Source organism: Rousettus aegyptiacus, unplaced genomic scaffold, assembly GCF_014176215.1.
Source record: "Rousettus aegyptiacus isolate mRouAeg1 unplaced genomic scaffold, mRouAeg1.p scaffold_m13_p_10, whole genome shotgun sequence".
Taxonomy (NCBI): Eukaryota; Metazoa; Chordata; class Mammalia; order Chiroptera; family Pteropodidae; genus Rousettus; species Rousettus aegyptiacus.
In genome coordinates, this window is record NW_023416285.1 from 25773141 (window position 1) to 25800044 (window position 26904).

Below are 26904 nucleotides of genomic sequence, written 5' to 3' on the forward strand. Positions count from 1 at the left end.
AGGTGTTAAGATGTTTAAACAAATCAACATATAAAACCTGGTACATGAAAAATGTTATATATTTTTTAGATATTATCTGTTTTATATAGTGAAGTTCCCTATAATGTTTAGATGTAAAGGTCTTCCGCTGCCAAAAAAACAAAAATATTTAATTTTTTTTTTAAACGGTCAGAGTCTTTAATTAAGATGTAATACAAGGAGTCTGGTGGGCTGACATTAACCTTTCCAGCCACTGCCCCACCATTGTCATTAACACCACACCTTCCTGCCACCAGCCAGACTCTCCCCAGTGTGCTTAACTCAACACAATGGGCTCCGGCCACCCATGTGAGCTTGCTGTTTCCTCTGAAGATTATTCCATAGTTCCATTCAAATGGCCTCTGCAGATCTGGGCAACCGGTGCCTGGTGCTAGACAGAGAAGTGCTCCGTGGCTAATCGCCTGCATTCCTGTGAAGACTGGGGAGAAGATAAATTTCCTTAACAGTCAACATTTTAGGAAAGGCATTTTCTCAACAGAAAATGGTGAATATTTGAAAAGATAGAAGCCTCGGGCAGCTTAAAATTTGTAAGGAAGAAGTGTCCGGCACTTCAATTGCTTTAAAATTCCTTCTCAGAAGATCCTATATGAATCTAAATAAAACTTGAATAGTTATGGTAATTATCCCCACTAATTATCTTGCTTAGCAAACTATTTACCTGTGGTTTTACTTCCAGAATGTTCTAAAGACTTCAAGGCTTCATTTTCTTTCCCTGATCTGGGGAAGAAAGTGGAGATTAATCGACAACATTCTTGGGGACTGAGATTAGAGTACAATCTATTTTTGGTCTCGCCCCATCTCTTCCCATCCCAACCTGGTACTGATACCTCCCTTTAGCAAGACCCACTTTCCTAGTTTGCGCCCCCAAATGTTGAGTTCACACCTCTTTTGACATTTAGCCCACATTTAAAATATTTTAATATGTTTTCCCTCTTTCTCACTCCCTTCTTTTGTGTCACTCCCCTCCCCCTCTTCCTTCTCTTTCTCTCCTTGAGCTTACTCAGTATAAATTTTTAAAAATGCTTCTGCCTCAGGATTAAGGTTGAACAGGGGTGTCTCTGTCCCAGAAATATGTTAAGATTAATCCAATGTGCAAGGGCATGTAGGAGCTGTAAATATTTGTGGGCATTAGAGAAGAAATCGACCCAAGCACACAAAGTAAAGGAACCGGGCAGAGGAATGGCCAAACAGCAGTGACCCCAGATGTCACTCCCTGGGCGCCAGGTGCAATTAGCCAATGGTGCCTCCCTTTTGGGGTGGGAAGTGGCAGGAGGTAGGAAATCTACTCTGGCATCAGGAGCAGTAGAAATATTCTTTCTCGCTTTCCTCTACCTCGGGCCCATTTCTAACTACCAGTCTGTTGGAGTTTTTAGGGACCAATTTATAATCAGAAGCTCCCCACACTGCTAACGTGCCTGGGCCTGGCTTAGATGACTGACTTCTGCTTCTGAGGAAAGAGAAAATAAATGCTCACTGTCTACTCCCCCACCCTCCATCCTCTAAATCTGTTAGAATATGTCAGGGGATTCATAGCTTTTGCTACACTTGTACTCAGGCACATGTGAATTGTTATGAGGTCTAGGGTTTATGAGTAGAAATGTCGAAATCCACAGGAGAGTTTCTAGAATATTCTCCTTCTTGCTTCCAATGTAGACAGAGTAATTTAGAAATAAATACATTGGTTTGTTACTTGATAATTTATTACTAGAAAAAGTATTATTACAGAAGAAAACTTCTACAAAGTTTTCTTCTATTTGCCCCTTCTTGTGTTCTGGCAGGGAAGGGGAACTCACTATCACCAAAGGCAACTCAGTCATGTTTTGTTCCTTGGAAACACATTTTGAAATCAAATTAATACCTGATTCCCAATTGAACATATATCTATTGCCCTTTTTCCTACCTTCTAGGGTTTTACACAAGTCACCACACATTGCTACTTTGTAGTGTACATCTGCTGGGTTTGCCTTTTTATTTGTTCATGTCTGTCTAAGACCCTAACTCTTCTTTTAGAATTATTCTTTATGGTGTGAGTCTCGGAGGGAGGCACAGCCCTACTTGCCACCATGGAAGCTGAAGTGGACTGGGCATTCCTTCTCTGCCTCCCCAGACAGCCCGCACATGGTCATGCAGCCAAACGGAAGCTCAGAGCAAGATTTTAAATATTCAAGAGGAGGTAAGGGGCAGGCACAGTCCAAGACTACATGAAGAAACACGGAAGGGTCCAGCAGAGGTGGCCACAGTGTGCAGCAGAGGCGGTACCCCAGCAGCACCCTAGCTGGATGGTCCTTATAGCATAACTAAGGTTTGGCCTCTGCTGCCAGCCTCTCTTAGCTCTCGTATGCTTCCCCATCAAGCTCTCCAGTCTTCTGATGATTCTACAAGTGACCCAATCCACTTGTAACAAATTCCTTTTTTGACTAAGTTAGCCAGTCAGTTTCTGTTGTTAGCAACCACCAAGCCATGACCGATACACCCTCTTTCAAGTATTTGAAGATTGTTATTAAGTACTCTTGCTGATTTTTTGTTTCCCTACTTCCTCCAACACCTTTCCAGACGGTTCAGCTTCCTGTCCCCTCACTACCCTTATTGCTCATGTATCGACATGCCCAGCTGTCTGCACACTCTGATAAAGCGAGACTAGCATGGCTCTACTCTCTCCTTGTAGATCTAGGCAGATGCCTCTAGTAATACTAATGCTACCTAGCATTCGTAACCACATCACATGACTTGTACTAAGTCAGATGAAATCCCCTCATGTTTTTCCCACATATTATAGTTAAGCCATAGCTCTCTCATTTCAGTGTGTGTGTGTGTGTGTGTGTGTGTGTGTGTGTGTGTGTGATTAACACAGTCATAATTCTTCTGTCTTGGGAGAATCTCAAATTCTACAGCAATTAGGTTCCTGCCATTTTTCTCTTATGAGTGAGTCCTCCTGCACATCCCATTTGCCCAGACATCAGTTTCTGAAGGTTATTTCACCAAGGCTGTGATACGTTTTGTGCAAGAGCATTGCATGAGTCCCTCATTCTACCCAGAGCTTTGAGAGGAGGCACACAACCCCCTTCTGAGGACCCACAATGCTAAAATATGAACAGGTCTAACTTTCTTCATGGTCTTACAGTGGCCTAAGCTGAAAGGAGTGGGGAGACCAGAGACCTGCTTGGCTGAGACTTTTGATCCCTGTCAGACTTCACTCTAAGAGGACAAAGCCATCTATAGGCACACATAGTCTGAAAACTTAAGTATGGTCAGTAGCTTGAATCATTTCTGCAATCAAACCTTTTCTATAAAGTGCTTACGAATAGAAAAATTGTCAGGTTCGAATTTTCTCCCATTGATTCCACCAAATAGGAAGGAAAGAATGAAGGTCTGGGTAATCTACAAACTAGAAAATTGCTGCCTGATGAGAGCTGATGGTATCTTCTTAGAGGTCATGCTATGCCAACAGAATTGGCCTACTTCTGTTTTAAAAGCTCCCATCCTGGAACCACAATTGCTACCACTTTGGTGGCAGAAGAAAGATGTTTATCCTTCACAAAGACTGCATGCCTTCCAATTCTATATGTAATCTCCCAGGCCACCAAGGGGCCAGCCACATGGTGTCTGCAGATGCAGAGAGAGGCCAATGATTCTCATACCACGAATTCCTCCAGTGTCCTTCCAGCGTGAATAACAGAACTCTTCCCTTCAGGTCTACTTTGCTTCCTTCCAGTGGCAGAGAACCCGAGGCTCCACTGCTGACTGCCAACTTCCCGCCCAGACCTGACAGCAATTTGTAACTTAGCTAACATAGGCTCTCCTACTGTCTGCATTTTTTGTTTGTAAAATGAGCAATTTGCTCTTGGTTGCTTGGCTCCTATGCGAAGTCAGCCACAAGGGCAGCTCACCAAGGGGGACAGCTGGTCAGTGAACGCAGAAGTCGGATCCTCAGGCATATGGCCCGCGCCCGGTCCCCCCCCACCCCGCCCCGGATGCTGTAAGTAGTTTTGTTACACAGAGTTACTCTCCAGAAGTCAAGTGCCAGTTCTCCATGTGTGGTATTTGCAGCGACAGAGAAATCAACCCAGAAGGAAGCATTTTTTGTTGAGATGTTTGGGAGGTCTGGGCAAATAAAGTGGCCTGGGCAGCCACCTTTCTCTGGAAAGACTGTCTTCTTTTGAGAGATCAGGCCTGGGAGTGGGAAAAAAGGAGGTGGCAAAAATTTGTCCTAGCTCACACTCCAGGGGTGAAACAAACCAACCCACTTGTCAAGTGATAAAAACATGGTGAGGAAATAAAAAACCACAGCCGATGCTTATTGCCTCAACGGCTGCAACATTATCTCACCACTCATTTAGAACATATGTTCAACAGCAGCGTGAGGATTCGGGGTCTCAACTGTGCTCTCTGAATATAGAAGGGAAGAGGTGAGAAACATTGCATGGGAGAGGCCATGTGACAAATCCTCCAGAAATTCTGAGACCCACCTTCCCCTCCCTTCTTCCTCCCGATGCCATCACCACCATCTCTACCACATGCAAACTATTTTGTCATTGAGAACCAAAATAAACACATGTGGCTGTTCCAGCTACCTGTGTTCCCCATTTGCAACGAGGGGGTAATGCTAGTTTACTCTCCTCCCTGACCCCTCCCCACCACCTCCTCTGTCAAGGGGAAAAGGTGCAGACTCACACTCTTATCAAGCATTCAAACGATTTCATGGGAACACCACACTTTGTTCTATTCTGGCTTCCCTCACAAGGGGTTGGGGGCGGCACATCTTCAAACGCCTGCTGGCTTAAATGGTGACAGCTGCATGCAACTGGCTTGCTTACAGCCTGCCTGGTGCAATGAGAGATAACTGCAGGGTAGGACTTCAAAGACAGACCCACTGCAGTCATTCCAACAGCCTGGGGCTGCCGCCTCCAGTTGGTGGCTCCCTGCATGCAACAAGTACGCCAAGGGAAGCTAAAAAATTAGACCTTTCCCACTGGCGTTGTGAGATATGAGGCAAGGAGGCAAAAACGAGCCAGGAGAGGTGTTCAGGGCTTTCTACAAAGGTCTAAATGCATTTGTCCTAGACTAATGTTTGCGTCTTAGGTAGATAGTGAGGAGAACCAGCTCATCATAGCATGTCAGTTTGACCAACACTGTTTTTTTTTTTTTAATAACAAATTATAAATCACATTTTAAAAGATGGAAATGAGCTAAAATTTTTATTTTGTGTGTGTGTACTTCTCTGATGTCACCTAAATTACCCATTTTGTGCAGAAATCATTTACTAAAATTTGGTTCTATGTTAAAATGTCTGGTGGCCTTTGATCTTTGACTAAGTTGCCGTTATAGGAGAAACTGTCACACAGAAGATTCAAGAGATGACTTGAAATCCTCGGTTCCTTGCGATGGGGAGCACAGATGGCTGTTTAAGGAACCACATTAAAGAGCCACTGTGAAAGGTAGTTATTTCCTGTCTTCTCCATCTGGCAGGTACTAACGAAACGTACCCCAAGGAGCAGACTTGCTGTGGCATTGTAGAGACATATATGACCGCTGATGGTTTGGGCGAGGCTATTCCTTTTGGTAAGTGCCGCTCTCCGGCCCACCACCTAACTCAGCCCCCGTTCTTCCTTTTCGCATGTTGAAATCCTAACGCAACATGGGCAGGTTTAATAGCCTTTCTAAGCTCCGGTCTTCTTGTCTGTGAAATGGGAATGAAAATATCTTCTCATAACTGTAATAAGTTTGTTTTGCTTCAATTAGGTTGAGTTCATTCTGCAACTTAAAATTAAACTAATTAAAACAAATTATGAGGTATCTATATGATGGCATATACGGAATTCAAATGAAGTATAAAATAACCAAAAATGTTTTAAAACACAGAGAAAACATTATACTGTGATTGCTAAGTGGAAAAAAAAAGTAAAAGTTTTGAAGAATAAACGAGAAACCCATGTAAAATGATTAGTATAGTGTATCGCATGAAACACTTGAGTGATTACTTTTATTTCTCCCTTGTCCCCAGATCAAACTCTATTTCCCTTATAAAGCCTTATCCAGTTGTCCCGTCTAGAAATAATCTCTCTTTATAGTTCCATACAGTCATCTGGCCCTTAGCACTTCTTACTGTATACCTTGAATTATACTAATTTATGTCATGTTTTGTATCATTTTATAATAAAAAATTCCCCTACTTATTTTGCTTCAGTTAGTTTAAGTTGGCTCTGCAACTTGAAAGGGATCTTGACTAATAAGTTATGGTGTAGTCATATAATGGAATATAATATAACCAAAAATGTCTTAAGAAATAAGAAAAATGTTATATTGTAACAGTTAAGTGAAAAAAGTGACATGGAAAATTGTTAATACAGGATGTTTTCAGAGAACAAAACAGAACTTCCACTAAAAAAATTACGTATAGATATACGCACACGCAAAACACTGCTAGGAAATACACTAAATAACTGTGGATATTATTTGTGCATAAGTCTGTGGCTGATTTTCTATTGCTTCTTTTCATTTTTTAAAAATTCCTACATTTCTATTTATCAGGATAACAAAAAAGTAATATGCTCTTTTTTAAAGGACAAATTGTGAGGTACGAACAGGAGGTGAAAAGGAAACAAGGGGTTAGACAGGATTTCATGAGTTTCCAACTTCACCCAACAAACATTTTTAGAGCAACTACTCTAAGTATGAGGCTCTGATAAATATGATAGGAGAAAACGGATTTTAGATAGGTCCTGACCTCAAGAATCTTAATGTTTAATTGGAGACAAGAGACATACGAATGGGGATATGAATACAGGATAACAGCAGAGGGAGAGACCAGATGAGTAATTTCGACAGCGAGAGCTGCCTGTGAGAGTTCTGCTGTGTGGGCCATGCTGGGGAGTAGCTTCACAAAGAGGCAGTCTTAAAGACCCCTTAAGCCATGACAGGCTCCATGGCTGTCCCTGATTAAAGAAGTCAGGGACAGAATGATTAAATTGAATCCATATAATCTAACATTTTTATTTAAGTCATTGACTTCAAATGTTTCCTCCACTAATTTTTTTCCCAGAGTTGCTAGCAAGTAGCAAAATAGCTTGAGTGTGAATTCCATTAACTTCGGTTGACTTACAGTGAAATGCCAAAAAGGCAAGTACAGAAGGGGAAAAAGAAGCAGGCCTGAATATCCTCGACCAGGTTTTTTTCCCTCACAGATCATTAAGAGTTATAAAATCTGATTTTTAAAATGCTAAAATATTTTCAATTCTAGGTAAATTTTATGGAAATTCAGCTTTTACTGTAATGCTTCTGAATAAAAAATTTATTTGATTTTTCTCAAGGCTAATAGAAGCAATTTAATCCTCTACTTTGTCCTAGCCAAAAATATCTATAGTTTCTGCAAAACATCTTAGTGGAATTTAGTGTCAAGATATCCGAATTTACCTCTTATATAGAGATTAAAAAAAAAAAAGTTTTATTTTGATGGGAATTTTATTCATGTCCAAAATATCTAGATTCTCCATTCTACTAATGGAAAACTTGATAATCTTAAATCATAGCAAGTCCAAAGAGTTAGTTATTCCTTTGTATCACATGTAGGAAGGGTGAGAAGAAAGAGGAATGATATCTTAACGATCCTTTAAAAAGAAGCAATTGTATTAGTGCTATTAGAGCTGGTCACAGGGAAGCAGAACAAATCCGCGGGTTGGTCAGAAACCTTACTTAACACAATCTACTCCACCAACTTAATAAAAGGTGACTTTTAGGACAGAAATTCACTTTCAAGAAAGTAAGAGGCTGCTTTGGTCAAGGCCAGAACTTTTTGATACTTCCCACTAACTCTCAACACAGGGTTTGGGCTTTCAGATGCTTTCAGAAGGCTCTCCACATCAAAAAGTTCACTAAGGAAATATGTATTTTGGGGCTCTGGAGAAAACCCAATGCCAATGCTTAAATGAAGATGTTGATACCACCACTAGCGACATCTTTTATCAGGTTCTTAGATGGGATATCTGAAGGCGGTACAATGGATGACTTCTCATCTTCATGTATAGTCAGAGGTCAACAATAACATTCCAATGCTGAATTCATCTCAGCCCACAATCCTAAATGGGCCCCAAACATAGTCAGTCAGTCCATGGTGGCCAGTGCCTGTAGCAGCTGAATCCTGGCTACAGTGCAGTGCTTGTCCAGCCCTTCTCCCTTCTCCGGGGCTTCCCTAAAAATCCTGTTTCAAAGTCAAGGCCAGAGGCTGCCTAGCACCAGCCAGAAACTTGTGCAGATGCTAGAGGTATTTCAGCACAAGAGAGCATAGATTTACACAGCTTAATCTTATCACCCCTTGATTTACAGAACTGAAATTAAAGCCTCCAAGGCAGTTTTCAGAAAACATTTTTCAAGTCATTAAAAATATGCATAATATTATCAGTTACCATTTATAGCTTCTGTATTTCTAGTAACTGGCATTGTTGTTACTTCAGGCAAGCCAGAAAATAAGCATGCCAGGAACTGACATGGTGTGTTATGTCACCAAAACAAAAGCGCTCACACTGATAAATGTCAGGTTGGCTTCTTTGTGGGTTTCCCCTTTCCTTCTGCAAGCTTTAGCTTTTGTCTTCTTTTCCACCCTCAGTGTGAGGCGTTGAGCAATGCAAGAAGCTGGAGTCTCTTTCAAAGATATCTACATTCTAAAGGTAGGAGGTTTATTAAATGGACACAACTTACACAGATTCAAGAACTCTAACCATTTCCTTTGTCTTAGATCCAGTAAATAGTAATGTTTTTAAATAATTGATATTCCTGGGAATCGTGCTCATCTGGCATATTCATCATATAGAGAGGAAAAATCAGGATCTTTTCTTGCCATTAAAGCCCTGGGTGGTCAGGACTGCTTCGAGGAGGGCACACAACGGAGACTTTCTCTCGTGGCAGTGAACAAACAGAAATTGATGTTAGGCGGAAACGCGAAAGAGGATGGAGAATGGTGATAAAACTCTGAAAGACAAGGTTGCAGAAAGCCTCTTTCTTTAGTTTTCCCACCTACCAATCTCTTCTTGCTCTTGGCATCTGTTCCTTTACTGATTGATTCAGTGCCATTATAGACAAAACAGAAAAAGGTATTCTCTGCTGGGGACATTTTTTATTGGTTTTTATCTTCTCTAAACCTAATGCATATTACTGCTTTTATAAAAGAGGAGCTAGTGTTATTCTTGGGTTTACATATATGTAAGTGTGTGATTTGTCTATGCTTATTTCTACTTTAGGTAGGTGTCCACATGTTTCCTGAAGTATACATGAATGTGCATATATGTTAGACATAAACAACTCCCCGCGGTGGTAAAGACTGCTAGACATTTACCCTAAAACTCTTTCTTTTTCTTTCTGGACACACAGCTAGAAACACTTTGGAGGAAAGTCGCTCACTGACCAGAAGCACTCACCTTGGACTCTTACATGATCAAGAAATTAACTGCTATTGTATTTAAACCATAATCCACTTTTGGGTCTACTTGTGACAGCAGTTTAGCCTAACTAAACAAAAACACCCACAGCCACATCGTATATGAACACACACACACAAACACACACACACACACACACACACCACACTCATCATGTATGCACAGCTATCTTCCAATATTTTTTGAAAGTTAGAAAAACCTTTAGTGCTCTAAGGATCTATTACATTTGAAGACTATTTTCTAGTTGTCAAAGCACTTTCATGTATATTCTCTCATGTAATCTTTCTAGCAGTTTTGTAAGACTGGTAATTACAGTTTACAGGTGAGAAAATTGGACTAAAATAGTGAAGTGGCTCTCATAAAGTCACACAGCCAATAAGAGAAGAAGTTTTAGGCGGGGCCTAGATGCGGACCTCTCTTCATGGAAAGCCCTTGCCCCTATTCTACACATCTTACCAAAGCTCAGGCTTCCCCTCCTGCAGACCTACTTGGCCACCTTCACTGCAGTTAAAACTGACTGTTCTTTTGTGACCCACTTATTTCTGTACATACGTCCACTATGGGACTTCTCACATTGCATTATACTTATTTATTTACATGGACTCTAAAGGTCCCAAATAAAGGATGCAGATCTTATTACTTCTTAGACCTACCACAATATGGGACTCCAAGTCCAACTGCCAATACACCAAAATGGTAGCTTACATAGCTCCAAAAGTATGAGAACAATTTGAAAGGAGACGTATAATGGTGCAAAAGCAATGTTTCCTTTGATAGAATTTAAGCATGATTAACAAGCCTAACAAATTTTTTGGAAGTTACATATGAATCAACTAGGCCTTCCTAATTTTGAAAGCTCACTGGAACACAGAATTGCTTTCATTGTTCAGACTAAATCAGTGTTGAACATGGGAATGATGTGACTTAGTTCTAAATAATCCCAAAATGCAACTCTGTAAGTGACATTAACATAAACATACAAGCACATCTAGCCATATATTAAGGAAGAAAAAAAGACACTATCTCTATTTTGGCCATTTTTGTTTTTTTAATCTCTCTCTTTTAATGTGTTTATTTCTGTTAAAGAAGTCAAGTGAAGATAATACTGAATGCTTCAGATGGATCTACAACCTGCACAAATCAGGAACAATGACATTAACCCAGTGTCCACTTGATTGTAAGTAAGGCACTTTGGACCTTGAGAGCTTGTTTGGAGGTTCTAGCAGGGGAGCACAGCTACTCGTATACTCTTGACCGAAGAACGGTCTTCTCCTCGGGGAAGGTCGTCCTCTTCGACAGACCATATAGCTTGGAGCAGTGAGGGAGGAAGGGGACACCCGCCTAGCCAGCCAGATCAGCCAAATCAACCTTGATGCTCAATGGGGTGACAGATGTTGCAGCCAGATCGCCCTCACATCTAAAGTAAGGCACTTTGAGGTAGAGATGCATTACAATTCCATGAGCCATGCAAGCAGTCAGGCTTAAATCTTGTAGGTTTCAATCCTGGCAGCAAAATGATCAGAAATGGCTCTCACCTCCTTCTACCAGAGATCTAAGACTTCTTAGCAATGCTCCTGCTTCATGAAGGCAGATAAAGGCGGAGGAAGGATACTCGTCTGCTGGAACTGCATGGGGAATTCTAAAAAAGACTCACCATTTGTCATTCCCAGGAATAAAACTGGGAAGGATGAACAGAACTCTTGCCAATGTTAGTTTTCTAGAACATGCCTCGGGCACAGTTAGTGGGGAAGAAAGAGGGGAGGGAATCAACTGGTGAGCATTCCTGGCTGAAAGACAAGATTCCAATAAGCTGTTTAGCCTTTGGTTTCAGCGTTCCCAAACATCATAAAGATTTCAGCTCTTGTAAAAGGAGAGCCAAATGTTTACAATAGACTATTCTAGAGGGAGTGGGTGTGTCTCATGAGGCAAATATTTGCCCATAGGAGGTAATAAAATTGAATTAAGCTCCTACCCCATTGCCGTACGTGGTCATCAATGTGATTAGCTCACTCATCTATTTTCAGATCCTGTCAGGCATAAACATTGACAAAAACCTGGCATTTCTCCTTAAGAATATATCATCGACCTTTCAAGTCTGTAATCTCATTCATCAGAGCGGATGGCAGGGATTTATGCAGAATAGTTTGCACACCTCTTTGATTTCAACCGCCTGAGAACCCAAACACGCATCCCACCCAATCCTGTTTTATTTTCGCCATATCCTGTGTTGTTGAATGGACCTCTTATAAAAATGCAATGTAACCACCCCCTACCTCCAGTTTTTTCTGATGTTCTAAACAAATCTTACATCACTTTGGTAAAATGTGCAGTTCTCTTACATTCCTCAGGCAGACTTTAAAGGTCACAGTTCTAAAGAATTGAGGAAATCTGTATGGACAAGGTCCCACATGGCTGAAAACAAGAAAGCCATTTATCCAACCGATAAGAGCTGTACAGGCAAATTCATACTCCAGAAAACGGTGGATAGAGGTGGATGGGAGTGTACAGATCTGGAATTTTCATAATCAATCACCCTCTCCTTATATCTTGTAACTAAACCTCCTAGTTAAAAAAGAAAAAACAAAGCGCTGACCAACAGCAGTCTTTCTTCATCACAGCACCAGTGAAATGGAACCGGAGAACTGTTAGACAGCTACTCCGGAGGAACCACAAGGACAGTAGAAGAGCTGGAAAATGAAACAGGATCAGAGTTTGCTTGTCCACATCAGGGCTAAATCGGGCCATTAAAACTCCCCTTCGCATTTTCAACTATGGGCTTTAACTGCTGAGCTCAACCCCTTCTCATCTCAGCATCTTCGACCATCGTCATGTGAAATCATTTTCTCCTTTCATAAACATTCATGAAACAATGTTTCTCATAAACATCCCTGCTTTACCTCTAGATTATCTTTCAAGTCAGTTCAGGTGCTAACAAGAACCCAAACCACTCTTTGTATGGGGCTGAATGATCTGCACAATCCAAAGAAATACACCAAAGAAGCACTCAGGTCCGTTGCTATAAAACTAATAAATAAGGCAGTAAACACAGAATACATTCCAGAGACAGCCTGTGCTCAGAGATTAGATGCATGACTCAAAGCAGCGGGCTCCCAGTACCAAGAGTGGTCCGAAGATTGGGGTGTGAGGCTCGGAAAGGGATTACATGTCATAAGAAAAAGGAAATTACGTTGGTAATGATTCCTGGAGTCGCTGCCAGCAACTGCAGCCAACTTGCCTGCAGCTTCATCAAAATGTGCCAAACGTAGGTCCAACGCTGTCAGGATTAAGAACACTCTCCACGCAGATCAAAGGAAGACCCTCAGAATTAACTTTTTTTACTCAATACAAATATTGTCCCCCAAATAAGAGATCTCCGAACTCCTAGACTTAACATATATTAGAACAATTTCCCAGGCTACTGTTTTAATAGGAACCTGGGGCTAATCCATAATACCCTCTGGTACTCATTCATTCATTCATTCATTCATTCATTGTATTTGTTGGGCACTCAGTGTACAATGTATTTTGCTATTTCTGTGCAGGGCCCAAAGTTGAGAGGCAGTATAGTCACACATTTAAAAACATAGGCTATGGCAGAATTCAGATCTTTAGCTGGTCACTTACTAGATATGTTGTTTAAGCCACATCTGTCTCACAGGGTTGTTGTAAAGATGAAACGATAACATGTGTAAAACACTTGGCAGAGCGCCTGGCACACAGAAGTGCCCAGTCCATGTTAGCCGTTATGTAAAACCAAAATGTCTGGAGTATAGGCAACGTTTCTGAAGAAGAAGAAGAAGAAGAAGAAGAAGAAGAAGAAGAAGAAGAAGATGATGAGGAGGAGGAGGAGGCGGAGGAGGAGGAGGAGGAGGAGGAGGAGTCAGAAGAAGAATAAGCCTAAGAAAAACGACCATGAGCCTCCTAAGAATAAGGAATAAAGAAGAGAAGAAGAAATAATAGGGTATTCAACTGAATCTGAACACTCAAACGTTCCCTCTTCTCTCTCTCTCTCTCACACACACACACACACCATACTCATAGAACTCTCAAACTTTACTTTATTCAAGTAAATATTTGCAATGAAATATATTTACACATTTTTAAAAACTGTCTGGGAGAGGAGGGAGCAGGGAGAGAGGTTGTGTGGGGTCCACTGTGGACTGGCATTTAAAGCCTAACAAATACCGTATTGTCTGTGCAAAATGAAACTTCTGCTGGCATCTCCAGGAGTGTTTACTTGCCTCTAAATTACTCCATTGTCCATCCAAGGAGAAAGCCAACCAGTTATCAAAGGGAAAACAGAGGACGAGAAAGCAGCTGTGTGTTACAACAGGGAGGATCCTTACACTCCTGGTATCCTGAGACAACTAAGAGCCAGGGGCTCTGTCCAGTGAAGACTCCTCTCAGCAAAGCCTTAAACTGTCTGAGCTGTGTCCCGGCACAGCTACCTGCAAAGCCTCTTGCTGAAGTGATGGACTTGTCTTTTGCAACCAGTTAGCACCTGCTCTCAAAACTTGATCCCTCCTTGATTTGTTTCAAGTGGAGCCAGGGGATAAGGACTTAATTAGCAGTGCTCTATCTCTTCTGATCAGTTCCATCCAGCTTCCCCCCCCCCCCGCCCCCGCCCCCGCCTCCCGGGGCCCCAGATTTGTCTCTATTTGGAATTCCCATGCTTGTTGGGCGGCTGGGTCTGGCAGAGGAGTCCCCTTTGTGGCGGAGCGAGCAGCCCGCGGAGGCGAGTTGGGGACTCAGGCTGCTAGAGGCAGACATGGGACGGGACCATAGAGGCCAGGTGAAGTAAGAAGGTGACCAGAGGCGCGAAGTCGCCCTTATCCACTGGAGCAAGAGAAGCACAGACCCCTTATGTTTGCAAGTGGCCCTCAGGCTGCCGAAGGAGGCCTTTTTATTTAATTTATTTTTTTGTTTGTTTTTTGGGGTTTCTTTTTGTTTTGTTTTGTTTTGCTTTGCTTTGCTTTTCACGAAGGGAAAATGCCTCCTGCTCTATACAAGCTTGAAGCCAAAATAACATGTTTTGGCAATCATTATTTGGCAATTAGGGCCTCAGCTCACTGAAAGCATTCTTCCATGCAAAATATGCCTTGGAAAGAAAACACTAAACCACATCTAAGTGGAAATATAGGAAGTGAACAAAGGGGTGACAGAGCAGAGAGAGTCAGAAACGGGGGTGGGGTGGGGGAGGCGAGGGGACTCGGGATCGGCACATTGCGTGGAGACTCTGCAAGGACAGGCCGCTGGATGTTTCCACAGCCCTAACTCCAACTCTGGCCCAGTGCAGGGCCGGCCAGCGGCCAGGCACGCGGCCCCGTGCGTCCGCGGGGCGTGCCTTTCATTGGCTTTCAGAGAAGCTCTCGCGCCGGATTTAAGCAAAGGAGAAAGGAGCGATGGAGCGTTGGCTGGGATGGTGCTGTCCCAGTGGGCTCACGCCTCCTCCGCACCTCAGCCTCCCAAAGGGTGTGCGCCGGAGAGAATGTCTCGGACACTCCCAGACTGACTCATCCTCAGGGGCTGGTAGCTCTTCTCTCCCGTTCAGCTTGGCCTCCCGCCATTTGAGGAGAGGCTATGGCATGCAAAGAGACTCCCCTTCCCACCAGTCCAGGCATCCACATTTTTTGTTGAAGAAAGAGGGCAGTCCAGCCAAATATACTCCTCATGGGTGCAATTTGACAGAAGTAAAGTTATGACACATGCCACACCGTTTCAGATCAATATGCACCGTCTCCAGCTTACTGAGATGTCAGCGACACACACGTGGACACATGCTGTAGTCTTCTCTCTTAGATGCAGCGCATTCTTTCTTTCCTTCCTCTACCCAACTCCCAAGTTTGGAGGTGAAAAACTTAAGAGTGAGATTTTGAAGGCAGGAAACCATACCCGGTCAATCCTTGCACACAATAACACACCCCCACAGAGGAGTGAGCAGGCCTCATCCTCAAGTGCAGCTGCCATAGAGGGTAACAGAGTGAGGTCAAGGATGTGGGGTCTACCCTGCCTGACGACCCAAAGTACCATCTGAAGTTATACCAGAAGAGGCATAAATGGATTTCGTTGGTGACTCTGATATGACCAGAGAAGTTATTTGTTAGCCTATCAATGGGCAAATAATCCATGAACACCGTTTGGTTTAATTTTACAACTGTAAATTACATTTCCCTCACTATTAGGTTAATTTTATGATGATTTTTCTAATAATGCTGCACATTAGCCTAGGAATTTGTTAATCCTGAGTTACTTGTACATACCCATTGGTTGAACCACTTTTGGTTTAATCAGAGAGATTTGCCCATTTCTATGTGACCCATTTCTGTACAATCATCCATTTGAGAAATATGATTGTTATTGCAATGCCATTTCTCAATTTAGTTTTCATAATATAGATATAGTATTAGCATTTTAAAATCAAAGCATTATCTATTTTGGTTAGCATATCAAATTGAAAGTTTCTAGTGGTCATAGACCGAAATGTTTAAATTAAATGTAAATAATATCTGGCACACCATCTTATAAATCCAATGTGTTCTATAATTTTGCAAAGAGACTTTTCTTTGCCAAATACCCTCGCTTATGTTTAAATAAATGAAATCAGAATATTACCAACTTTTTTTTTCACTTGCGTATTATCCTTTTAACTTACCTACCCATAGGATGGCAAAGTAAACCTAACTATGCAGGCTTGGAAGAAAAGTCTAGTCAGCTTGGCACTGGCTTTGCTAACTCTGTCTTTCCTTCTCTGGGCCCATTTGCTGTGTCCTAATGCCCACAATCTGAAAAAAGTTATAGAAGCTTGGTGGTATGCCTGCACATTTTGGCTTGACTTTTTTGAAAGTTTTAGAAAGAGTTCTGCCTGCAATTGAGTTTGCACCCTGAAAAAAAGTATATAACATTTTCCTTCTGTGTACTTAATAGGAAAAAAAAATATTTCCACTATTGAGATCTCAAGGTTCTAAAAAGGTTAGTGTCTTTTAAATGAGACTATGAGGTCTCCATCCCTTAAGCTAGCAATCTGCATTCACAAAGGTGTATTCTACTCAAATTGGTGTGGTTGGCTCTTGGAAGGCAAAGTGCATTTATCGCCGAGAGAAATAGAAAGAACACATGATAGCTCTAAGGATTTGCTACATATGTGTTTCAGTATAAATTCCCATTGCCTTTAGAGATGACAGCATGAATAGTATGGCAGAATGCTACTCCACCCTTGGTATTTCCACCTCAGCAGAAACAGACATAAGCTCATTTTTTTTTTGCCGATATTTGAAAGGATCATGAGAGTCAAATAGATAGCATAGATTGCTTTCAGTATAATTTTTCAAATCAGTTATTCTTTGGATCACCAAAAGCCGTGTAAATTCATATCGCATATTATAGGAACTAAATAAATAATTGTAAAATGAATAGATCAACATTAGCGTCTGACAGACCTCACCTACATAATTTCTAAACCAAGCTTTTGAGGTTATAGACGTTTGCTGGTGCATGACTCTCCCTGTATCCCTGAATGACATCCTAGTGTGTTCACCCTTAAATAATTCAATAAATGGGTTTGAAGGAAAATGTCCCTAATCTGATTCTCCATATTAATTGGTTTAAATGCAGTCAGAGTTGGGTTGCTGTTTCCTTAACATGCTTATTGTGGGTTACCTGCTAGTATTTTCCTCTTTGTCCACATCTCACAATTAAGAAGATTGCTATGATAACACATAGATGGTGTCATTTGTCTTTAACACTCACCTTACCTTATATTCTTCCTTGCCTGAAGTCACTAAGCTTCAGGATGACACCGTCAAGCGCTTTGCTAATGAGGTATTATAGTTATATGAGGTTAATGAAAAGCCGCAACAGTTTTAAAAATTAAGCTAGACGAAGGAAAGAAGGATGAATTCCAGATACATCCAGTGAGGCATGGCGGGGAAGTGAGCGGTCATTGCCATCTTGTAAAACTGTCTGAAATGCAGTCAAGCAAGAACTCAGGAAAGAAGACTCAGACGCAGAAAAGTGTCTAATTAGAGCTGTGATGGAATTTAACTCCCAAGATTGGGAGCTGAATTCTTGTCTATAGGAAGGACTCCCAAGGCAAAATAAGCATTCATGTAGATCTCTTGAAAAACTGTAACCACTGTGCTTTGCCCTGTGAGAAGCAGATTTTGCTGAATTTGGGAAAATCATTTAACCTCTGTGTTTTGGTGTCTGAATCCATAAAGAATAACAATTCTGTAACCCTTTTCAGAAACATGAGAATGATAAGTTAGCTGTCATGAAAGGACCTGCAATCCCTCAGAAAGAGCTTTGGCATGAGGTTATTTCTTTGATTGGGGTTATTTGTTTGCTCATAAGGTGAGATTATTATTTCTTTGATTGGAATTCGAAAAACCAAAACTATATACTAGTGTTGTTCTTAATTCAAAGAGGTTTGCGCAGTTAGTGTGCTAGAGTAGTATTTTACACTCTTTATTCACTAAAAATAACTTCTTTCATAGTGACCCCATAGTGTCTGTGTGCGCTACCCAAGCTGGTCAGAAGCTAGGCAGTCTCTGGCTCCTAAAAGCAAGGGTTTGTCTCCGTCTGTATGTGGGAACAGCAGCATTTTAATTCTCTACACAGAGTTTGAGAGTTGTCTCCTTTATTTCCTGTTGACTCAGCTATCTTCTTCCCACATTTGGGGGTTTGTGGTAAATGAGGAATTTGTATCTGGCCACTGGAAACAAGGCCTTTGAATAAGCTGAGAATCATGCGGACCCTGTGATTTTTCTAAATAATCTGAAATTCTCCTTTTCTCAGATTCACCAACATTAATAAGAATTAATGTATGTATCTTCTAGAAACGGAAACCTCAGTGATAGGAGAAGGCTTAATGAAATACTATGTAAAACAGCTTTAAGATTCCTGACTTCCTTGAAATTCTTTCGAAAACAAATCAGCCCTTGTGAATGATGCACAAAGACTTGTTTTGTTTCTACAACTTTCCTCTCTTTTGACAGGCAATAGGCCTCCACAAGGGAAGAAATACTTAAATTCATAACGATAAAAATAGAAGTTGTCTATGAAAATCCAAGTATACACTGCAAAAGAACTCGATATACGTATGACCCAATTCATTTAATAATTATAAAGGATTTTACAAATACTTTTCTATTTCTCTTTTCTTATTCCTTATGCAGTCACTCGCTAAATTCTTTAAAATTATGTAAATGTTTACAATTTTTATTTTAAACATCCTGAATTGAAAGAATTAACTTATTTTAATCATTTGCCATAATTTTCTTATTTAAAAAAAATATTTTAACCATTTTTAAGTATATAGTTTAGTATTGTGCAATCATTGCCACTATCCATCTCCAGAATACCATTTTCTTTTAAACATCAAAATTTAGAATTACCATTTCAAAGGATTGTTCTCACTCCCAGTACAAAACTGGAAATTGCTAGATCTTGTTATATGATTAAGAGGCTTGTTGGGGGCTGGATCTGGTTTGAGGTGATTAGAGTTTGGGACCCACTGGCAGAGGTCTGTCTTGAGCAGAAGGAAGAGGCAGACATGTGGGCATACACAGCCAAGTCTCCACATAGCAGATGAGTAGGAGGTGTTAAGTTTGAGAGACACAGTGGACTGGAATGGGAGAATAAATGATGAAACCAGTGGCAAAAGTCTCTAGGGAGACAGAGAACAAAGGAAAAGGTGCAGCAGGATCAAGAAGTTCAGGAGACAGATCTTCAGTGAGTAAGCATCCAGGTGTGCTTCTGAGGTTCATTCTTTGTTTAGCTGCAGGAAAAGGGTAACTTTAAGGTGATATTTCCTTATTTATTTTTCTTCTTCACTCTTATGACCCAATTTTCCCCTGCCATGTTTAGTAGGGAAGGAGTTAATTCCTTTCCCACCAGTCATGATTCTATATTTCATCTTATTCAAAATATTTAGAAACAGAGCATTTGGGGTTAGAAGAACTGATTCCTCAATTTTGCTAGTGAAGACAGCACTCTTCTTTCTACCTTCTCTACCCAACCCCATTAAACTTATATTTTTGCTCCTGTTATTATACATTGGAGTTTTATGATTGCTGTTGATTGATAACTGGAAAACGAGACAGGAGTTTCGGTGTGGGCTTGGCCAGAAGCATGTAGAGGGGATGGTACAGTGCACCTTTCCCAACTTTTCCCATGAAGAGGATAACCAGAAGTTAATAAAACTGTGAGATCATAGGCTTAGGAGCTCAGTGATCAAATGTGATCCAGCATTATGGAGAAGGCTAGTCTCTCGGCCTTTGCACAGGAGCTAACATGCCTTTGATACCCCAAAGGTGAAAAACACCATGGCTTTGTCATGGGCATTGTTGTTGCCATGATGCGTGGTGACAGAAACATTCAGAAACACTCTTCAAAATGGCTTCGTCATCAACAGACATGGACACTTTGGAGTCAAAGGCAGAAAAGAGTGAAGTGGGTATCATGAAGTACAAGTAAGGCACCCCCTGGGGGTTTTCACAAGTAACCCATGGACAGCTGGAGAAAGGGCTAGAAACCTGCTATCACAAGGATGGAAGCTTTGAACTAACTGATAACATAATTATGACTCTAAAATTATTAACATTATTTATTCCTAAATTTCCTTTGCCAAGTGGCAAATACCCTAATCACTGTCTAAAATATGAAATTTAATATTCTATGGGACAACAATATCTCAACAAAGATACTCCAGTCAGAAGTATCACATAAAGATTTGCAAGAAAGATATAAGACTCTATTATTTTAAAGTGGCAAAGATGCTACAAAATTTCAATTCAGTGCAGGACTCACAAAAGGTAATTCATTCAACTGAGAAATATATTCTGAGATCCAATTATGATCCAGGCTCCTAGGGTAAAACTGTGAAAAAGGTTTATTCTTTCAACTCGAAGACACAAAATTGAGAATTATCTGTATTAAGATGTGAGCTGATAGGGTCAGAAGAGAGGAGACCTGGAGAAATCATCCATGTTCAAGGACTGTACAGAGGAGAAGTCTCCGCAGGGACGCAAGTGCAGTTAAAGAGTGTCCTTCACATCCTGGCTTCAGATTCCCTCTGCACTTCGTCTTCCCTGTGAGGGCACTTGGGGCGTCTGGATATCTTCCATGCATGTGGAGGGGACTAGGGAGGACTTAGCCTATACCGGGCTTCCCTCTACTTAAACATGGCATTTTTTTCCTTGACCGTGACCGTTCCATACTACCAGGACCACTGTACCAGGTAACAGTCTTCTTTCAGAATCCCCGTTGAGAAGGATTACACAAATTCTTTCAGCTCCAGGATTCACAATTTCGCCAAAAGACTTCCATCCTTCCTCCACCCACCCCTACTCCACTCAAGTTTCCATCCATACTCATGTCTCAACTCCCCGGTATTTCTCTATCTTTTTCATCAGGTTGTGCACCCCAGCCCAGGATGGGTTTCTGTTTTGCTTTGTTTTGCTTTGTCTTGTTCCCTTTGTTGTGACAGGAAACCACCATACATTATGATGTATCATTCATCTTCCCGGCTCTATGGTTATCTCTATCAACTGTGCTCTAGTTCTCTATTTTCTTTCTTTGGAACCCATAAATCCTCTCTTCTCTCAACAAAGCCTGGCTCTTGCAAATGAAAATCTTGGCTTTCATATATATTTTCCCTGAAATGAGCTTCAACAGCCTATTTTGGAGAAGCTCAAAACTGACTTCTTTGTCCTTGGCTGGTTATTATGGCCTTCCCCATGAAGCAAGGGACCCCTTTGCCTTCAATGGATGGCAGCAGGAATTACTGGGAGAGAAATACATCCAATAATATTTTTAAATACCATCCTGTTATAGAAGAACGTCAGGCAGCAGCTGAGGTTGGCAATCCCAAATTTGTAGCAGCACTAACCTCAAAGTTGCATGATTTTCTCCAGCAACACTTGGAAGACTGAGTTTAAGGAGGTGGTTGGACAAATCCAGGCTGGGTATTAAGAGGCAAGTTCATTGAAAAGACAAAGGACAAATTGAGTTGAGACTATTGACAAGACAGTGATTACTGAATAATGGAAACAGCAAAGTGAGAAAAGGACCAAAGGAAACATAAAGGGCAAGAAACTAGATGTTTTCAAAAATTCGAAGATAAATTGGTTGGGAAGTAACTGAGCAGGAGAGAATGATGTTCTTGAATTTGTAATTTTAGGGATTGAACAGTTTATGGAAGTTCAATTCAGATGGAGTCAAGCTCAAGTGTGTGAAAAACATACCTTGCTGCTTTCCAAATTAGGTTATGAATACGAGAGTTGCCTAAAACCTAGTGCATTATTCCTCTTGCATTCCTGGTAGAATTCCTCTGCACACTGCCCTGGGTAGTTGCTGCCAGCTGGAAAGGGCCGTGCCATAGGCTTCCCAGCCTCCGGCCTTCGCACGACTCCCCACCAGAACACCTTGTCCTCACTGTGGGGAGGGCTCTTTAAAACAAAGCCAGGGAAAGAGTAAAATGTTGGCAATACTGATGTCAGCCCCTACGGGTCTTACGTGCCGCATTTCCACCTCTGACCTTATAGGAAACAATTCGAAGACACAAGTAACAATGGATATTTATAAAGCATTTTATAATTTACAGAATTGTTTCCTTTATCTGTTTTTAGCCCCCATATCATTATGATACCTATTTTGCAGAAGAAGGAAATGGAGGTTCAGTGAGGTTAGTCCAAGTTCACAAAGCTAGTTTTCCACTTTGTCCCTCATACTTGGTCAGGTACCATCTCCTTCTCAGACTCGCCTCCCCATACCCTCAACCATACCCTGCAGCTCATCTCATCCCTGAGCTACCACTTCATTTCTACATACTCTATAGGCACCTCTTTCTATTTGACTTACAGTGTTCTATTGTGAAATGGTTTTTATCATTTAATTCTCGTGACATCTATCAGTGATGTCTTAACTCACCTATTGTGCACTATTCTAGGCCATCACAGAAAGCCCAGCATGTAGTACAGAGTGGTGTGTGGCTCCTGACAAGCCTTCAGAAAGGATTCTTCAGTAAAAAAGTGGAAAGAATACAGAAACTAAAGAACGTCTGTGAATAACCTGTGCTTTGTCCAGTCTATGTGCTGACGCCCCTCAAGCTGCTGGGGTTTTCCAGTCTGTGGCTTCACAAATTGATTTGTAAAAAGGGAAGACCTGAGCGCTTGGGTCGACCTGCCCAGGTACATGGCAAATAATACTCCAGGGAGACTGGCATTTAGGAAATGGAGGTTTCATAGGCAGATAATTTCTCCTGGACCTTTGGGTTTAAGGAAGAAAAAGGGCAGGAAGGAGAACAGAATTTTTACAGCCTTGTATATAAAGATCTTCTTGTAAAACCAGACTTCAAAGGGAGAGAGAATATCATTCCTTTCCAAAGAATCTCATTAATTATCACAGCATCTCTGCAAGGGAAGCGTTCGAAGGAATATTTCTCCAATGAGAAAACTGAGTGTGAAATGGTTTGATTACCAGCAAACTAGAAAAACGCAACCCAGTGTATTTCCAGACTCCTAAAGTGCCAGGCCATTCAGCCACTCACTAAAGAAGCATTTATGGAGACCCTGTGTTATGCCAGGCACCACACCAGGAGCCAGGAAATACACCCCCTGATCTAGAGGATTTCGTACAGCACCTGATCACTACTGAAGTTTGCAAATAATCTAAACAGCAAACAAATATCTGTGACACACTGTGCTAAGCACAGGATAGAAGTATGAACAAAGAGCAAAAGGATCACAGAGAGGAGAGTGATTACTTTTGCCTGGAAGATTAAAAAAGTCTTTTAACTGAAATCGTTAGTTCATGACAAGAGTTTGAGAGCCGGCATTAACAAAGTTCGGGATTAGTACTTTGAATGAAGCTGTTAAGTGAGGACAAGTCCTCCCTCCACAGTAGTATGTTTTCATAATCTTACGGAATTATCTTACAGAACCAGTTATCCATGCCCTCACTCCACCAGCAATGAAAATGGACTATGCAGGGAGTTGTCATAATCCCTAATATTTATTCAGTACTCACCATTTACTATGGTAGTGTTGCTGCATGCATTATCTTATTAATTCTCACGACATTTATTAGTAAAAAATATTTGTAACCCCATTTTATATATGAAGGAGTTTAGAGGGATTAAGTAACTTGCCCAAGAATTCATATTGAGATAGATTACTGTTATTTTGAGAAGAACAGCCTCAAAATAATAATTTGAATTAATGAGGCTGATTAGTTGTTTTGGTCACATGCATATTGAGTTACACAAATTAGCATTTATTTCGTGGCTCAAAATTAACAGCATTAATTTAATTAAATAAAATTAAGATTGACCTATTACATAAAATACTTCCCTCTCTCTCAGCAACACCTTCCCCCCGAAAAACCCACTGAATATAAATTAAAGTAAAATAACTACTTGCATGTCATATTATGGGCTACGCCACTGAGACACGGGCAATGGCCCTACGAGTTCAGAACACATTTCTTCTAAGCATTAATGGTGAGTTAGATTTAAAGAGGCAGCATTTTTTTAAAGCTTCAGCTCAAAATATCCTTGACTGGGTGCGCGAAACCAAAGCAACTAATTAGAGATGTCTTAGAGTAATACCTTTCTTTGTCACTTAATATCCTCTAACCACGAAAATCCAGAGCTTTTTACCTCTACCACAGAAACCTCACTTACAAGGGCAGAATAATCACCCCATAGGCTTACAGCCTCTTGAACTCACACAATGGGAACTTTAGGATTTGTCTCCACTATTCCCACAATGGAAAATCCCTGATTACCTCACTCTTCCCGCAGAGTTAAGCGGAACCCCACAACAAATATCCATTTCAAGAAAGATGATTGCTGATGAATAATTGTTAATATAACCATCAGTATAGAGTCAGTAGCGCTGGCATTTAAATGCTCGGTTTTTAGCCTTAAACTGCCTGAGTTTGAATTCCATTGCCTCAACTTATAAGCATGTGACATTGGGTCAACTATTGAAATTTCCTAAATCTAACTTGCCTCATTTATAAAATGCAGAGGATAACTGGTAGAGATTACAAGACCTGATGGATTTATTTTAGTAAGATCTCAAAGAAGCCTGAATGTCTATACATAAAATACGAGTGCCAGCGCTGAAACTATTTCTCTTTTCCCACGGTACTGGAATAATAGCTGAGTACACGACCGCTCAGCTAGGCTAGACTGTATTTTTTTGTCTGCCTTGGAACCAGGTGTAGCCACAACTAAATTATCTCTAATGGAATATGAATTGAGATTAGTCCGTTCTGGGTTAGTATGTGAGGATACTGGAAGCACACTCCTCCATACTTTGTTCCCTCTTCCTCCTGCCAGAAATGACAGCTGTAGCAATCATCCTGGGTCCCTGAATGACTATACGGAACAGAGGCATATATCTACTGGATTTAGGAGACAAATTGACTTCTATCATGTTTGAGTCATTACGTTTTGAGTTCTTACACAGTAATAGTATCTAAATCATAAAATAGTTCTAAGGATTGAAAAAGATAATGCACGTGCTGTTAGCACATAACATTACTAAGCATCGGCTATTAATGCGAGAGGTTAGTGTAGTAGCTATGTTTCCCAAGAACTTGTTTAAACTGAGAGATATTTTGTAATAGGGAGAGAGAGAAATGAGAAATCTCCTTCCTATTCAGGATCTGTCTGAGAAGCCTGAGGGCAAAGCTAAGAATTCTTTAGTTATCACTGTGATGCCAGTTCCTGTTTCTGGGGAAAGCAAGCTACTGCAAAGCTTTAAGTCCAGTGACTCAGAAGCCCTCATTTGACCCAGAAAACCTCGAGCCAGATTACAGAAGGCACAAGGTCAAATAGATAAGAATCTGAAAGCCAAACAGAAGTCTCTCATTAATGCTAACAATTTGCCCTTTACAGCTACAGTTTGATTACTAGTCAACAGTCAAATTAACTATAGTTCATTTCCTAGTACAGCCAACTTACAATTATAAATAATAACGAAGGGAAGTAATGGCACTTGTGATTGAAAACAACAAGTACTACGAGTCATTTTATTTGGCTTTGGAATTGTGTGCATGTAGAGTATATGTGTATATTCACCCTCCCAAAAGAATTGGGAACACTTAGTCCATATCTTTTTTGTTGTTGTTGATTATCTATTCCCATGGTTAACTTTACACAGAATCATTTGCTTCCTTACTAGTACCATTACATAAAGCCATTTCTGGACCAGTATTTTATTTAAAGTTCTACTTTTTCTAAAATCTTAACTAATGCATCAGGTTTCTGGAAAATGTTAAATATATGCCCTGCAGCACAAAATAAGCTCTGCAGTAATTGTGGCAAAAATATAGTGTTCAGTTTGCCGCACTGTCCATCTATTTCTCTCTACTCCACCTACTCCCCCAACCCCTCTCCCCACTTTGTAAAAGGGACATCAATCTAGGGACCTGACATTCTTTAATAAACCATTTTTCAGTTTGATTGTTCTATTTATAGGAGCTTCATTTTAGTGGGTTCCTCATGAAGAAAAGTATTTGAGAACTACAGGAGACCACTTGTTTCCTAACCTTTTGACCCATATTGAATGTCTGGTTTTCTGGGGGCCCATTCTATTATCAATGGGCAGGACCACAGTACAGAGGGGTTAATTAGGCCTGGGAAGAAAAAAAAAAAATACTTGCACTCCACAACTACTGATAAGAAAGCAGCAGCATCACCTCCTAAATCAGTTCCTGGAAACTCAAAAAAAGTTGGGCTAGTGAACATTTATTCATTATGTTTCCCTTCCATTTTACTGTCTCCCAAACCCTCACATTCTGATGATGTTAAAAGCAATCTGGCGACATCCAATAAAGATGAAGATGTACACTCCTAAGAAACTGGCAATTCCACTTTTAGATATACACCATGGATTAGTATGCACATATACTCACAAGAACATGTACAGATGTGTGATCACTACAGAATTCTTTAAGAAAACTGGATATAGCCAAAATGTCTACCAACAAGAGAATGAAAAAAAATAAATCCATGCAATATGTCTGTACTGCGGTAAAATCTATCCATTTTGATTTATAAAGATGAATACCTATAAATAAATATGAAAACATAATATTAAATGAAAAAAGTCAGTGATAAACTTATGTGTTCTAATATATCACTTATATAAAAAATAAAATGTACAAAACAAAACTAAGTATTATTTATGGACATATATACACACACATATAGTTATAGCAACAGCTATAATTACATTTAAAAACTTACGTTGGAATAATTAAAGCTTGAATTCAGAATAGTGGTTATTTATTTCAGACAGAGATGAGAAAATAGGAAAAGATCAAGCTCAGGGAGGGTCCTGAGTAACTCAAACAATTTCTAATATTTTATTTCTTACAAAAAGATCTAAGTAACTATGACATTATATTAAAATGTGTCAAAGCTCTG

General features: G+C 40.6%; 1 long non-coding RNA gene across 1 annotated transcript; it reads right to left on the bottom strand.

Moving 5' to 3' along the window:
• Positions 1–172: 172 nt before the first annotated feature.
• LOC107511495 lies at positions 173–26904 on the bottom strand. The gene is made up of 3 exons (XR_001597091.2): positions 26725–26904; positions 698–756; positions 173–457 (listed from the first exon to the last, which is right to left on the bottom strand). It is a non-coding gene; the product is annotated as an uncharacterized LOC107511495 (long non-coding RNA).